At 34.2% G+C, this 16,563-nt stretch overlaps 1 long non-coding RNA gene across 1 annotated transcript; it reads left to right on the top strand.

Annotated features, from left to right (window-relative positions):
- The first annotated feature begins 15,042 nt into the window (after positions 1-15,042).
- On the top strand, positions 15,043-16,003 carry LOC142551092 (uncharacterized). The gene is made up of 3 exons (XR_012821480.1): positions 15,043-15,067; positions 15,301-15,356; positions 15,912-16,003. It is a non-coding gene; the product is annotated as an uncharacterized LOC142551092 (long non-coding RNA).
- The last annotated feature ends 560 nt before the right edge of the window (positions 16,004-16,563 follow it).

The following is a 16,563-nucleotide window of genomic DNA, read 5'->3' as shown; positions in this document are numbered from 1 at the left end:
CTAGGGTTTTTCTTCTCAACTCTTATTTATAAGTAACTCATGACCTAATTATCATAGTATAATAATTGGGCCATTTAATTAACATTAATTGGCTTGATTAATTAATTGGGCTAGTCACACTAGTTTAATCCATTAATCAAGGCTCATTAATAACTTTAATTATTTAATATGTTGGACTTTTACTCCTACAAGCCCATTAAATATATTGTCCACCATATTTAATTTATTAATTAATCAACTCAACTCTTGAGTTTAATAAATTAAATACATTATAAATTCAACATTTGAATTTATTATTTAAATTGTAAATTCAACTCCTTGAATTTATATCACCTCCAAAATTTAATATTTAATAAACCCAACTTTTAAGTTTAATAAATTAAATCCATTATAAATTCAAGATTTGAATTTATTATTTAAATTATATATTCAACTCCTTGAATTTTATCACCTCCGAAATTTAATATTTAATAAACCCAACATTTGAGTTTAATAAATTAAATTCTCGAATTTTATAAATTCAACTCCTTGAATTTATTATCTCAAAATTTAATTATCATAAATTCAACTCCTTGAATTTACTATATAATATAAATTCAACTTCTTGAATTTATTTTCTCAACGGGAACAAATGATCCAGTGCTTGTTTGACCGTCAATGGTTCAGGGATACAGCTAGCCGTGGGTTCACAACTCTTTGTGATTCAGGACATAATCCTTTATTCGGGCTTACCCTAGTTAGCCCTATTCTTTTCATCAACACCTTGATCAAGAATGTCAGAACTCATTTCTAATTGTACCCATGGGATCAAGGTAAGAGCTTCTAGTAGCATCGCCCCATGATCCCCTAGGTATCACTGATACTGCCTGCAAGAACCAGTCGATTATGATTAACGTGCAGTACGGCCCCTTCATCTCATATATCCCGGTCGAATCTGCATCGAAGGTTGCATATTAATTCGATAACTATGTGATAACTATAATAGTGGCATCGCGTGTACTAATGGAGAACTCCTTCTCCAACGTACATCTCCTACTCTGGCAAGATATTTCATGCACTATCATTACATCAGATCACATAGGATATCCACACCCGCGGGTGAGCGGTGAATCCCCGACTACAATGCACTGGCTCCTATATGTGTCGCAACTGTACCCAACCTCGCCACCTGATGACTCTCCTGGAGCCGGTAAACGAGTCAAAGCACAGCCCTAGCATATAGAGCATCAATGTTGTCCCGGGTCGTAAAGACTAATGGTGTACAATTATAACCACGGACTTATCCTCTCGATGAATGATAACCACTTGGAAAAGTCCGAGGGAGGGTTGTTCGGTATAATCATCATATGACTACCCATCTGCATGTTTGGACATCTCCATGCCCTTATCAAGAAACGCAGTACACAACATCACAGATGCTAGTCTCGAGCTCAAGCGACCTTTATCCATGTTTTAGGCGGCTGAATCGACTATAAATGAATTTAGAATATGCAGTGTTTACAAATGAGTTTCAACATCGAATTACGATTCATTTGTATTAAAGCATAATCCAGGACTTTATCTATGCTGATTACATTGGTATACAGATAAAGTATAACGAAACCATTAAAAGTTAAATTATATTAAAATAAAGATTGTTTATTTCACTTGAGTCAATAAATTCCTTAGCCAACCGTTGGCTTGCAGGGCATCTACTCTAACAATCTCCCACTTGCCCTAGAGCCAACTACCCTTAACTTTAATCACATTGCATCGCGATGCTTCTTAAACAATGGTCTTGGCAAGGGCTATGTAAGTGGATCAGCAACATTATCTGCAGAGGGGAGTCTTTCGACTGATATGTCTCCTCTTCCCACAATCTTCCGTATGATGTGGAACTTCCTCAGTACATGTTTGGATCACTGATGAGACCTTGGTTCCTTTGCTTGCGCAATGGCACCAGTTTTGTCACAGTACGACGGGACTGGATCAACTCTATTAGGAATAACGCTCAACTCTTGGACAAAATTTCTCATCCAAACCACCTCTTTTGCTGTATCAGATGCAACAATGTATTCAGCTTCAGTGGTGGAATCCGCAAAGGTGTCTTGCTTGGAACCTTTCCAAGAGACAGCCGCACCATATAGCATGGATACAAAATCAGAGGTCGATTTTGAATCATCTACGTCACATTGGAAGCTAGAATCCGTGCAGCCTTCCAATTTCAGTTCTCCACCCACATAGACCATGAACAAGTTGTTAGTCCTTCTCAAGTACTTAAGACTATCTTTCACGGCCTTCCAATGCATTGGACCAGTGTTTGCCTGATATTTGCTTGTAACATTCAAAGCATAAGCAACATCAGGACGTGTCGATATCACACCATACATGATAATACCAATAGCTGACGTATATGGAATACGTGTCATCATCTCTATCTCTTCATCAGTTTTGGGACACATAGCTTTAGATAAAGTAATACCATGACACATTGGTAAGTATCTTCTCTTGGACTCTTCCATAGAGAATCGTTTTATAATGGTATCGATATAGGTGGCTTGGGTTAGTCCGAGCATCCTCTTTGATCTATCTCTATAGATTTGTATTCCCAATACGTAGGATGTTTCACCCATGTCTTTCATGGAGAATTTACTGGCTAACCATACTTTAGTTGATCGCAGTAATCTACATCATTCCCAATGAGCAGGATATCATCAATGTAAAGTACTAGAAATGTCACTGCACTCCCACTAACTTTCTTGTACACACATGGTTCCTCAGGATTCTTAGCAAAACCAAACTCTTTGATAGTGCTATCAAATCTGAGGTTCCAACTCCTTGACTCCTGCTTGAGACCATATATTGATCTCTGAAGTTTGCATACCTTATGTTCGCTTCCTACTGATGTGTATCCCTCAGGTTGAGACATATAAATTTCTTCTTTGATGTCTCCATTGAGGAATGCAGTCTTTACATCCATTTGCCATATCTCATAGTCATACCATGATGCTATGGCTAGTAGTAATCTAATGGACTTAAACAGAGCAACTGGTGAAAAAGTTTCCTCACAATCAACTTCTTGCCTTTGAGTATAATCTTTTGCAACCAGCCTTGCTTTGAAAGTCACTACCTTCCCATTCGCCCCAAGCTTTATTTTGTAGATCCATTTGCACCTTATGGAAACGATTCCCTCAGGTTGATCCACCAATGTCCAGACTTGGTTTGAATACATAGAGTCCATTTCTGACTGCATGGCTTCAAGCCATTTAGTTGAATCAGTGTCAGATATTGCTTCTTTGAAATTCATTGGATCACATCCAACACAATGCTCATCATGGCTTTGTCCATGAAGAAGCGTATATCTTGCAGGCGGTCTGAAAACCCTATAAGACCTTCCAGGAGGTTGTACTTCAACTACTGGTTGTTGGAAATTAGGTTCAACTACTAGAGTTGAGGGAGTATCTTGAATTTCTTCAAGTTCTATCATCTTGCCTTTTTCAATCTAATAGAAATTCCCTTTCCATAAAGGTGGCATTTCTTGAAACAAACAATTTTGCTTCATTAGGAAGATAGAAATAATATCCAACTGAATTCTTTGGATATCCTACAAAGTAGCATAAAGTGGATCTACTATCCAATTTGTCTCCCACTATCTGCTTCACGTAAGCAAGATATCTTCATATTCTCATGTAAGAATATTTGGGATTTTTTCTCATCCATATCTCATATGGTGTTTTATCCACTACTTTAGTATAGACATTATTCAACAACATTGCCGCAGTTTCAAGCGCAAAGCCCCAAAACGATGTAAGCAATTCAGTGAATCTCATCATTGATCGAACCAAGTCCAACAAAGTTCGCTTATAATGTTCAGAAACTTCGTTCAATTGTGGTGTTGCTGGTGGAGTTCACTGTGAGAATCACATTCTCTTTTAGATAACCCAAAAATTCAGCACTCAAGTATTCTCCACTTCGATCAGATCGAAATGCCTTAATACTTCTTTCTAGCTGGTTTTCTACTTCAGATCTGAACTCTTTGAACCTTTCAAATGCTTCTGATTTGTGTTTCATCATATAAACCTACCAATACCTCGAATGGTCATTAGTAAAAGTAATGAAGTAGGATTGCCCATATTTTGTGCTAATACTTAGCGGGCCACAAACGTCTGTGTGGATCAAATCAAGTAGACCATGTGCACGTTCCACGTTTTCATTGAATGGAGTCTTGGTCAATTTTTCTTTTAGACAGGACTTACAAGTAGGTAGAGAATTTATGTCTGACAAGTCAAACATGTTTTCTCCCACTAGCTTGTGCATCCTTCTTTGGGAAATATGACCTAGTCTAGCGTGTCATATTTGTGTGGAATTTGGATCATCTAACTTTCTTTTGGTTTTTGTTGAAATCATGTTTACTTGGACATTCACTTATAATTTCCAGAACATTTCATATAATTTCTTAAGTCCGGACTTCTTGCAGTGAAATAAATATGTTCTAACTTATCGGGCTTTGTAGGTCTTTTAAGTGTCTTTCAGAGTTTGCCTCTTATTTGGATTGTTTTTCTTGTGAGGGGCGGAACATTTCTTTCCCTTACCTTGTGGGCTATTTTTTCGTCTGACGAGAGGCCCATTAGAAAAACAACAATTCCCTGTTTTATGGTGATCTCATAAGTTATAAGCGTATTGACTAGCTCTTCAAGGCTATCATCTATCTTATTCAAATTGAATTCACTATAACCCCGTCAAATGAGGAAGAGAAAGACAACAAATTCATGTTACCTAGTAACTCGTTAGGAATCACATATTCCAGGCCCACCACATCCTCAATAAGCCCAGTCATACGTACACTACGCTCATGGACCAAAGCCTCATCTTGCATTCGTGTATTCATGAGCTTTTAAAATTGGTGTGCATCACTGTACGAGTTTCATGTACCATGCAACTCTTGCATGTGTATTCGAATGTCAGCAGCATTCAACATTTCCTCAAACTGCCCCCACAGTTCATTTGACATAAAAGCGAGCATGTTACACTTTAGCTTGCATACTATGATCCTACCATCTTGCATGCTTTGTCAGTTCAGCAGGACTGACATTAGTGTGTATGCCATTTTCTTCGAATTCAGAACAATTTTCCCAACCAATCTTGAAAATTAGATTTAGTTAGCTTGTTAATAACAAAATATGATTATGTGACGAAATCGAAAAATATACTGATATGGAAACAGAATAATTGTTGCTGATTATTTTAAAATAATTTTAATATATAAAATATGGATTTTATTTTATAAATCTCCCTCCCACTATTTTGACATTTCCACCACCCTCTGATGAAAAAGGGAAATCGTATTTCCTTAGTGGGCTTGTAGAGTCCAATTAGCCAATTATAATCCCGAATAATATAAGCCAATTATAATTTTTAAAAGGTAGAATCCAATTGCATCCCTATGCAACCTCCGCGTGTTTGCCTCACGTTTAATAAGGACCCAATAATATGACGTCGTTTATTTTCGCGTGTCAAACCGACCCATCAATGTTGAATTGTAGTAGACGGTCGCCATGAGTTCTCCCAATAATATGAGCCGAAGTCATGGGAGTTCCACTCAATTCACATCATATGTCCGGTGGAAGTCACAGCTTTCCGGCGTCCAGGCCTTCCCAATAATATGACCCAGACACTGTCCGCGGGTAGCGATCCACATGCAACCACGGTTGATGGAAGGCAAGGAAAAATTAAACTCTTTTAATTTTTACTTTTCCGGTTTGATATAAATTTTGAATCATATTCAAAATGTGGGATTTTAATTTTAAAAATTTCTCATCATTTTAATTTAAAATCGTGTGCCACGAGTTTGCCGGATTCATGCAACTATATTATTTAATAATATAAATACATGCATACTACTATATATCGCATATATCATAATATGACATTCAACAATAAACAAGGATGATCGATTGCCAACAATATTAGATCCATGTGAGCCAAACATGGATCCAGGTCCAAAATCTAGGTGAATGCAGGGATGCAAATGCAACAATTACAAGATGTTGCGACTCTGATTGTTGCACTCCCAAGAGCAGGTTGTCCACAAGTAGTATAATTCGGTGAGTCCGATATCGTATACACAGGGAAGCTAAGGTAATTACAAGTCCACTACAATGTCTTTTTGTTTTGTTTTTGTTTTTGTTTCTTTTTAATTTTAATTGTTTGAATCTTTAATGGGTAAATTTTAATTGTTCAAATTTTAATTTAAGTAGTTGAGATTAAAGGATCCACTCTTGGTATTTTAATAAAGTTAACATTAACGAACAATATTGAAATCCACTTAATAAAATGGTTCCAATATATTAAATAATCATATTTATATTATGTTATATATTATTATCTTATAATTATATAATATATACTAGAACTTATAAATGTGGTCAAGTATTTATTGTGCTATATATATTTGTAAACACTAAATCAAGGTTCCCACTTTAAATGGTGGGTAAAACCAAACTAATATTTAAATGGTACCAAGAAATTAATATTATGATATATTTATGTATAGTAAATCAAGGTTCCCACTTTAAATGGTTGGTAAAACCAAACTAACATTTAAATGGTACCAAGAAATTAATATTATAATATATTCATATATAATAAATCAAGGCATCCACTTTAAATGGTTGGCAATACTAAACTAACATTTAAATGGTTCCAATAATTTATGGTAACATATAGCAACAATAAATCAAAACTCCCACTTATAAGTAGGGTATAAAAATACTTAAAGAAATAAATATAACATAAACAATAAATAATGATTAAATAATATAAAACATAGATTCTTACCTTTTAGTATCCTTATTATCATGCCAAGAGTTTCACCTTTTCATCTCAACTTTAGGAAGTTAGCTATTCATTATTCAAAGTGTAAAACTTTGAATATGAAATTATCATGCTAATTATATTTAAATGAAGAAATAAAGGAAAAATATAGAGAGAAATATTATGAACTCAAAGGTTTGTTCATAGAATGAGGGATATCTCAATACATTGCAATGCACCCATATTTATAGTCAAATTTGGAGAGACAACCACAAATAAAATATTAGTTTTTTACACATAAGTCTTCATTGGTGTTCCAAGATATTATATTATATTACACATCACTTTTGAAAATCTTCTTCTCCGAATTTGCTTCTTCACATAAAAAGAAACATGTGGATAATTGAGTTGTCTAGATGTGGTATTTTTTTTCAAACCATTTGACTAAGTAATTTGAGAGATATGGTCAAAATACTAGAGCATGGTAAAACTGCCACTGCTTTGGTAACTTTATTTGTTGCTTAATTTGATCCCAATTGTGAGAGGATTTTTATCTCATGCTTGCCATCAATATTGTAGATATTAACATCAACTTTCTACAGGTCCAAGAATCATCTTAATCCCATTTGCAACGTCAAGTTTATTCTTGTTTTATCGTACCTGTAAAAATAGTAAAAACTTGTAATTACACAACAACTTATATTTTATACAATTTATTATAAAACATCTAATATTTAAACATTTAATAAAACAAAAACTATATATTTATATTATAAAACATTTAATTAATGTACAATTTTTATGTATATCACACCTCCCAACCAGCTTATTGCTAGTCCCTAGCAATTTAAGCGTTAATAGCAATACAAAACATATTGATTAATTTAAATAGAAATGTAATCAGAACTATCTAAGTGTTTAAATTAAATTTGAAAACTGTCAAAGTTATATCAAGATCATCATAATTATAATTTATGAAATAATTTGAGATGATTAATTCAAAGCTTATTTCAGGTAGTTAAATGTACACGGCCTTCAGAAATTTCTAGTAAGAGTCTCAACTCCATATCCTCACAGGTTAATAAATGTTTGAATTTATGGCAACGATTTCTCTCATGGAGTTGGAATACAGATAAATGCTCAGAAAAATGGTTTACAGAATGCAGACAGACAAACGAGCAAAACTAATCAAAAGATAGAAAATCCATTGATTCAAAATCTAGTTCTTCTTATTATATATTTTTTTTCTTTTTTTTTCGTAACATCATGGAATCAGACTAAGTTTATGCTTCTTGACCACATATTTATTTAATTTGTACAATAAATTTCTCTCTTTCTTTTTTTTTATTTATTTTTATGAGAGATATATAGGTCGTAGCATATAACTTAAAAATTACATAGATCTTCAATATCTTTCTTTTTGTATTTTTCTTTTTTTTTTCAGGAAATATCAATTTTTTTTTCAAAATAAGAATTCAAGATCTAAACAATAGATAGTCTCTCTCATGATCAATAAAGGCTCGAAAGCTATTTTCTCAGTCCTCTCCACTCACTCACAAAATATGTGTGGGTTTAAAATTTTAGGCACTCTTATAAGGTATATCTTGGGCCATATACTTTAATACCTGATTTTATCATAATGGTTAATCACTCAAAAAGATTTCATAAATCATATTTGTATAGTGATCAGAATATAAAAATTGACTTTTTTTTCCAAATAAAAATTAAACATCCTTAGATAGATTAATACATTTTCTAATTTAAACCTTTCAAATATGTAATGTATGATATTTTTGCAAAAATTACAAAGATACAAGCAATAAACATGATTTTATTATAAAATATATATATATAATTTTTTTTAAATTTTTTCTCCCCCCAATCACAATATGACATTGTCCCTAATGTCGAAATAACTATTAATAAAGAGTACATAATGAAAGAGATATCACCTGGAATTTTATTGAAGATAACAAACTGAAACAAACGCAAACCAATCCACGACTTTTGAATCAATGATCCAACTTTCTTTTCTTACTGCTTGATTGCGACCAATTGATCTTTGTTATCATCGGATCAGGCTTATGAACAAAAGCTTCCAAATAATTAATTAATTGGTCGGCAGTCGAAGCACAGATGAGCATCCGTCGTGAATTTTCTGAAATGAAATTCTGTTCCACAGCTTTATCAAGAAATGTCAACAAACTGTCATACTAATTATTGATATTCAACAAGCCCACAGGTTTATTATGGATATTAAGTTGTGCCCAAGAAACAGTGTGAAAAATTTGTTCTAATGTACCAAAACCACCTGGTAGTGCGATAAAAACATCATAATTTTCAATCATTTGAGTGATTCTTTCATACATAGAAAAAAATTTTAATTCCTCCCCAATCGTAGCACCTGTAATATTTCTTTCAGCTAAAGCTGTAGGAATAATACCCAAAACCTGACTACCTCCAAGATGAGCAGATGTTGAAACAGATCCCATTAACCCAATATTACCTCCCCCATATACCAAGTGAATTTTTCTCTCAGCCAATATCTTTCCAAGATTATTCGCTGCTTCTACAAACACTTCATTTTTTCCAAGACTCGACCCAAAAAAATACACAAATATTTTTCAATGTTTGTGTAGAGAATCCAGCCATGTTTTTACTTTCTTTTTTGGTCTGCGAAAATAGAGAGAAAGATGAGAGATTTTATAGGTGTAATATGTTATCATAACAAAACTATGGGCCATAGCTGTAAACAGAATAAATAGTAAAAACAATAATGACACACATGCATATAAACAGTATTGTGATTGTGGCTCACAATTTTCCTCTGGTTTTACGTCCAGAAACGGCTTCAACACCTTCTATGAGTCGAGGATATTCTTCCCTTCCAATTTTCTTATAAATTGGCAAACATGGTCTTTTTTAGTCGGATTCCCAAGACTATGACGCTCATCTTGGAATTATTTCCATAAACGGAGAAGTTCAATATGCACATGTCCACTAGAATGCGTCTCAAGAGTCAATAAGATGTTATCTAAAGACTCCTTACTCAGCCCATTCTTAATGAAACCAATTTTATCTTCTCTGTTATTGGAAACACATCCCAAAGATCTGCATCGTTTGTCACAAGTCCATCTTGCACACTTATGACAAACCCCTAAACTTTTGGCCCTTCGTTTTTTCGCATAAGTGCTTTTTCCTAATCCAGGAAAATACCGAATGAGCAATGATTGTGGAACTTCTCCTCCTAATCGGACCTTAGCTTCTATTAGAAGACGAATATCTTCTGGAATTTCTATTTGCATTAGCAATCTCAATCTTTCACACCTTCCTGCATTAATTTTTCTTAGAACATTTTCAGAAACAGAGGGAAAATATTTACAAATTTTTGAGAGAATTTCATCCATTTTTAAAAAGAAAAGAAATGATTTTTTTTATTTTTGTATCAGCAATTGTGGGAAACTGATTTAACCGACTATGAGAGTCACGGAGTACCGTTATCCGCCATTTAACCGAAAAATAAAAAGATTAAAGAAACCTGAAATAAAAACAAACAAAATTAAATGCAACATAAAAATTTAAGGATCAGAAAGGGAAATAAACTCTTCTTGAAAGATTTCATTTTCCAAAAATGGTTTAAGCCTTTGTCCATTCACTTTAAAAACATCACCATTTTTAGGATTTTCAATATCCACAGCTCCATAAGGATATACATGCTTTACAACATATGGGCATGTCCATCTTGATCGTAATTTTCCTGGGAATATGTGAAGTCGAGAATTATAAAGCAAAACTTTTTTACCAATCTCAAAAGATTTTCTAAGAATTGTTTTATCATGAAATGACTTGATTTTTGCTTTATAAATCCTTGAATTCTCATACGCGTCATTTCTGAGTTCATCAAGTTCATTAAGTTGCAATATACGCAATTTGTTGGCATCATCCATGCTTGAATTTAAAGTTTTGATCACCCAATAAGCTTTATGTTCCAATTCCACAGGCAAATGACAATGTTTTCCATAAACCAACCTATAGGGAGACATATTCAATGATGTTTTAAAAGCTGTTCGATATGCCCAAAGTGCATCACTAAGTCGCAGAGACCAATCTTTTCTATTTGAGTTAACAGTTTTTTTCAAAATTTGCTTTATCTCCCTATTAGCTAATTCAACTTGTCCATTTGTTTGAGGATGATAAGGAGTAGTTACTTTATGAGTAATACCATATTTTTTCATTAATGAAGCAAATGGTTTATTAACAAAGTGAGTTCCCCCATCACTTATCATGGCTCGAGGAATTCCAAATCTACTAAAAATATTTTCTTTTAAAAATTTGATGACGATTTTATGATCATTTGTTCGACATGGAATTGCCTCTATCCATTTGGAAACATAATCAACTGCAACTAAAATATACAAGTATCCAAACGACGGTGGAAAAGGTCCCATAAAATCAATTCCCCAACAGTCAAAGATTTCAATTTCAATGATAGGATTCAAAGGCATCATGTTTCTTTTTGAAATCGCACCCAATTTTTGACAATTTTCACAGATTTTGCAGATTTCGTGGGTGTCTTTAAACAAAGTGGGCCATTAAAATCCACACTGCAAGATTTTTGCAGCCGTTTTCTTTGAAAAAAAATGTCCTCCGCATGCTTCTGAATGACAAAATTTAATGACACTACTTACCTCATTGTCGGGTATGCAACGTCGAAAAATTTGATCTGGACAATACTTGAACAGATACGGATCATCCCAATAAAAGTTTTTTACCTCATTCAAAAATTTTCTTTTATCTTGGGAACTCCATTGCGGTGGCATTTTTCCTGTCACAAGAAAATTTACTATGTTAGCAAACCAAGGTGTAGTAGTAACTGAAAATAGATGTTCTCAGGAAAATTATCGTTAATTGGTGTCATTTCACAAGGTGATCCTGTTACTAGTCTCGATAAATGATCGGCTACGACATTCTAGGTTCCTTTTTTATATTTGATCACAATGTCAAATTCTTGGAGCAACAAAATCCATCGTATCAGTCGTGGCTTTGCATCCTGTTTGGTCAACAAATATCTAATAGCAAAATGATCAGTAAACACAATAGTCGTTGATCTAATCAACTAAGAACGAAATTTATCTAATGCAAATATTACAGCAAGTAGTTCTTTTTCAGTTGTGGAGTAATTCATTTGAGCATTGTTTAAAGTTCTACTTGCATAATATATCACATAAGGCTTACCGTTTCTTCTTTGACCCAGTACTGCACCGACTGCATAATCACTCGCATCGCACATGATTTCAAATGGTAAAGACCAGTCAGGAGGTTGCATGATAGGAGGTGATGTTAAATGTCGAATGATTTTATCAAAAGCATTTTGACATTCTTGAGTCCACTCAAATGCAGTGTCTTTTGTTAAGAGGTTACAAATAGGTTTAGAGATTAAACTAAAGTCCTTTATAAACCTCCTATAAAATCCAGCATGTCCCAAAAATGAGCGAATTTCTTTAATGGTTTTTGGAGGGGGTAAATTGGCAATGACATCAACTTTTGCTTTATCAACTTCAATTCCATGAGATGACACGACATGTCCCAAAACAATTCCAGAAGTAATCATGTAATGACATTTTTCCCAATTTAAAATAAGACCTTTTTCCTCGCATCTTTTTAAAACTTTTTCCAAATTTTCAAGACAATTATCAAATGTATTCCCAAAAACAGTTAAATCATCCATGAAAATTTCCAAACAATTTTCAACCATGTCGCAAAAAATGCTTAGCATACATCTTTGAAATGTTGCTAGGGCATTGCATAATCCAAATGGCATCCTTCTAAATGCAAATGTTCCAAAAGAACATGTGAATGTAGTTTTTTCTTGATCTTCGAGTGCAATGGGAATTTGATAATAACCTGAATATCCATCAAGAAAACAGTAGTATGGATGACCTGCTACTCTTCTAAAATTTGATCCAAAAATGGCAATGGAAAATGATCTTTTCTAGTGGCGTCATTTAATTTTCTATAATCAATACACATCCGCCAACTAGATGGGACTCGACTTGTTAACAATTCACCTTTTTCATTTTTTATCACTGTGATGCCAGATTTTTTTGGAACTACTTGTGTTGGGCTTACCCACTTACTATCAAAAATAGGGTAGATAATCCCAACATCGAGTAGTTTGAGAACTTCAGTTTTCACAACATCTTTCATGTGTGGATTTAATCTCCTTTGTGGTTGTTGAGATGTTTTAGCATTTTCTTCTAAGTGAATTTTTTGAGTGCAAATTAGTGGATTAATGCCCTTAAGATCTTTTAGTGTCCAATCAATTGCATTTTTATGTTTTTTAAGCATATCAACTAATTTACCTTCTTGATTACTTGATAGTTTGGAAGAAATTACCACCGGATATGTTTCATCTTCTCCAAGAAATGCATACTTCAATTCTTATGGCAAGGGTTTTAACTCCAATATGGGTGGTTCGTCTTTGTTCTCATATTTTGCATCGAATTCTTTCTCTGATCCTGGTAACGAGTGATACCTGATAAAATCATCAAGATCAATTTCAGCATTTTCTTTAACAGTTTCAATTGAACAAATATCTAATTGATCACGAGTACTCCCTTTTTGAATGTTTTCTTCCACAAGAGTTTCAATAAGATTTTCATCTTCACTTTCATCTCCTTTGTCATGTGGTTGCTTACAAAGATTAAACACATTAAGCTCCAAGGTCATGTTTCCAAATGACAAATTCATTATTACATTCCTGCAATTTATAAGAGCATTAGAAGTTGCTAAAAATGGACGACCTAAAATTATAGGAATTGCATTACAAGCTTCAATAGGTTGTGTATCTAAAACTATGAAATCGACAGGATATACAAAGTTATCAACTTGGACCAACACGTCTTCTACTATACCTCTTGGCACTTTAACAGATCTATCATCAAGTAAAAGTGTTACCGAAGTAGGTTTTAACTCGCCTAGATTGAGTTCTTGATAAACTGAATATGGAAGTAAATTCACACTAGCTCTAAGGTCAAGCAATGCTTTTTTAATTTTTCGTTCTCCAATAATACAAGAAACAGTAGGACAACCTGGGTCTTTGTATTTCAAAGTATTATTATTTTGAATTATTGCACTTACTTGTTCGGTTAAAAATGCTTTCTTTTTCACATTCAATTTTCTTTTCACAGTGCACAAGTCTTTCAAAAATTTGGCATATGATGGTACCTGTTTTATTGCATCTAATAAAGGAATATTAACTTTTACTTGTTTAAAAATATCATATATATCAGAATTCAAATTTGATTTTTTTGTATTTTTCAATGCATGAGGGAATGGTGGTGACACTGTCTGTTGAACCTCCTCTTCGCAAGTTATGGGTTCCACTTCCTTACCATTTGAAGTTGATTTATCATCATCTTCACAAGATTCAAGAATGGATTTTTCCACAACCTTACCACTTCGAAGGGTAATAATAGATTTTACCCGATCCATCGGTTGAGTTCCAGAAGTTCCAGTTTGTGAATGATGATCCTTGGGATTAGGCAGAGGTTGTGAAGGAAATTTACCTTTTTCATGAGCATTAAGTGCAGATGCAAATTTAGCAAGAGTATCTTTTAAATTTGTCATGGTTTGAGCAGTTTGAGTATTGATAGACTCTTGCTTTGCAATGAAAGAATTCAATAAATCTTCCAAATTCCTTTTCGCTGGAGGAACATAAGGTGCATAATTTTGAAAATTTTGTTGATTTTGAAAATGTGGTTGCGGAAATTGTGAGAGCCCAACCCAAATTTTCCCTAAAGCCCAGCCCACTTGTTTTATTAATTAATTAAATAATTTAAAAAATAAAAAAAAAGAAAAAAAAAGAAAAGAAGAAACGAGAATCTCGTTCTCTCTCTCCCGTAATAAAAGTCAAACGATTTCTTCTGCCTTTGACCGCCCGTAACTCCATCGTCGGTCGGCGATTTTCGAAAGTAAGCATAGTTTTAGAATCCTCTCGACGAGAGCTACGTTTTGGTACCCATATTGAAGTGTTTCTCGACACTTTTCGAAAACCCGTCTTCCATTTCTCCGTCAAATTGCCGCCCGTACGTCGTCCGAATTCGGAAATTGATTGAGAGGTTTTGTTCCCTATGTCGTAGGCTTCATTTTGGTATATATATTGAGGTACAAATCATGATTCCAGCAAGGTTGTTGTATTTTTGGGTTAAATTTGGTACCAATATTGATATTTGTTGTATTATTGATTGTAGGTGAATTATTGAGTCGATTCGAGGTATTTATCGACTTTTTCAGAATTTAGTTTGCTGAGTTTTGAATTTTCAGATTTATAAATTGGGATATTTCGACTTTTGAGCTGTACATGCGCTAGTCGGACACCGTTAAGATGTTGTAAATTGAAATTATAAGTTCTGAAAATTTAGTGTGAATTTTGGAATTACTTTCGATAAATTCCTTGATTATTTAACTAAGATAGGAATTGATGTACAATAAATAATTTTGCCACAGGATTGGAGTTTCGAGAAATATTTAAGATATTTTGTGGTAAATTAAAGTCAGTTGAGGTACGCATGAACTGTTTTATTATGACGTCTATATGATGTGAAATGACGTTAAGTACTTTGTAATGAGTTGTGGCGTGCCTTATGTGTTTCTGTGAATACGTGATTGCATTCACGCATTTATTTGAGTTGATACTATTGTGGCATAGCATTTCGAGCCTTGACTCCTTTGATTGCTATTGATATTGATCTATCGAGTTGTTGCGTCATCGATGGAGTGGGTGGGTAGGATTAGCACTCCTGATGACTTGCATGAGGACTGAGCGGGTTGCTCCCGTACCCTCGATGCTACGTGCATGGATGAGCGGCGGCATGATATTACGTTGCTGTAGTCCTGGCACGGGTGGCCATTGTTCTTGTTGCTGATGCGTTTCATTTGGACTCCGCTTTGGTATCCATTATTTTGTTGTTACCGACACGCATTGCATTGCATTTCATTGCATTTTACTTGATTTTATTTCATGTCAGTTATATTTGTCGTAATATTACTGGTTCGTCGTACCGGGGCCCGACCCCTCGTTTTTTTTTATGTTGTTGTTGTTTTTGATGCCATAGCAGGTTATCCAGGAGGATTTGACGCGTCTGGTGGAGCGTCAGGTAGTGGTGCCCAATCGTCAAGTCATGGTTGAGAGTTCCCAGATATATATATACTATATTATGGAGTTATACATTTACCGGGCAGATGCCCCGTGTAGCTGTACTGTTATTGTTATGATGTTTTGTATTGATAGTTGTGTGATCGAGCCTTGCCGGCTCTATATGTGTTTAGTCCTGGCCAGTGCGGCTATAGGATTGTGAATTGATGTTATGACTTTATTTCGAGTATATAAATGTTGTTTGAAAATTTTTGGGATGTCCTACTTACGGGAAGTCATGTCGAAATTTCTATTGGCCCAAAAGGAAAATTTTTATTCGCTTTCGCTGTTTACATTAATAAATCCTTGTTGTTTGATCATTAAATAATAATCAGGAGCACGGGCCCCCACAGTTGGTATCAGAGCGTAACTGGGATATGCTCGAATTAGAGTCTAGGGCACTTGAGTCTAGACACAAATAACATGATTGTGCGTGTGTTTGACTATTTGCTCTTATTTGAATTATTTGGTGTGAATTGCTTGAATTTACCTACGTTAGAACGACTATCTGATTAGGCATGGTATGTAATTTAGAAATTGCCTATAACTTTCTTTTACCTGTTATCTACCTGTGG

The sequence above is a fragment of the Primulina tabacum genome, chromosome 7, assembly GCF_025594145.1.
Source record: "Primulina tabacum isolate GXHZ01 chromosome 7, ASM2559414v2, whole genome shotgun sequence".
Taxonomy (NCBI): Eukaryota; Viridiplantae; Streptophyta; class Magnoliopsida; order Lamiales; family Gesneriaceae; genus Primulina; species Primulina tabacum.
This window is presented reverse-complemented; position numbering and strand designations above follow the sequence as displayed.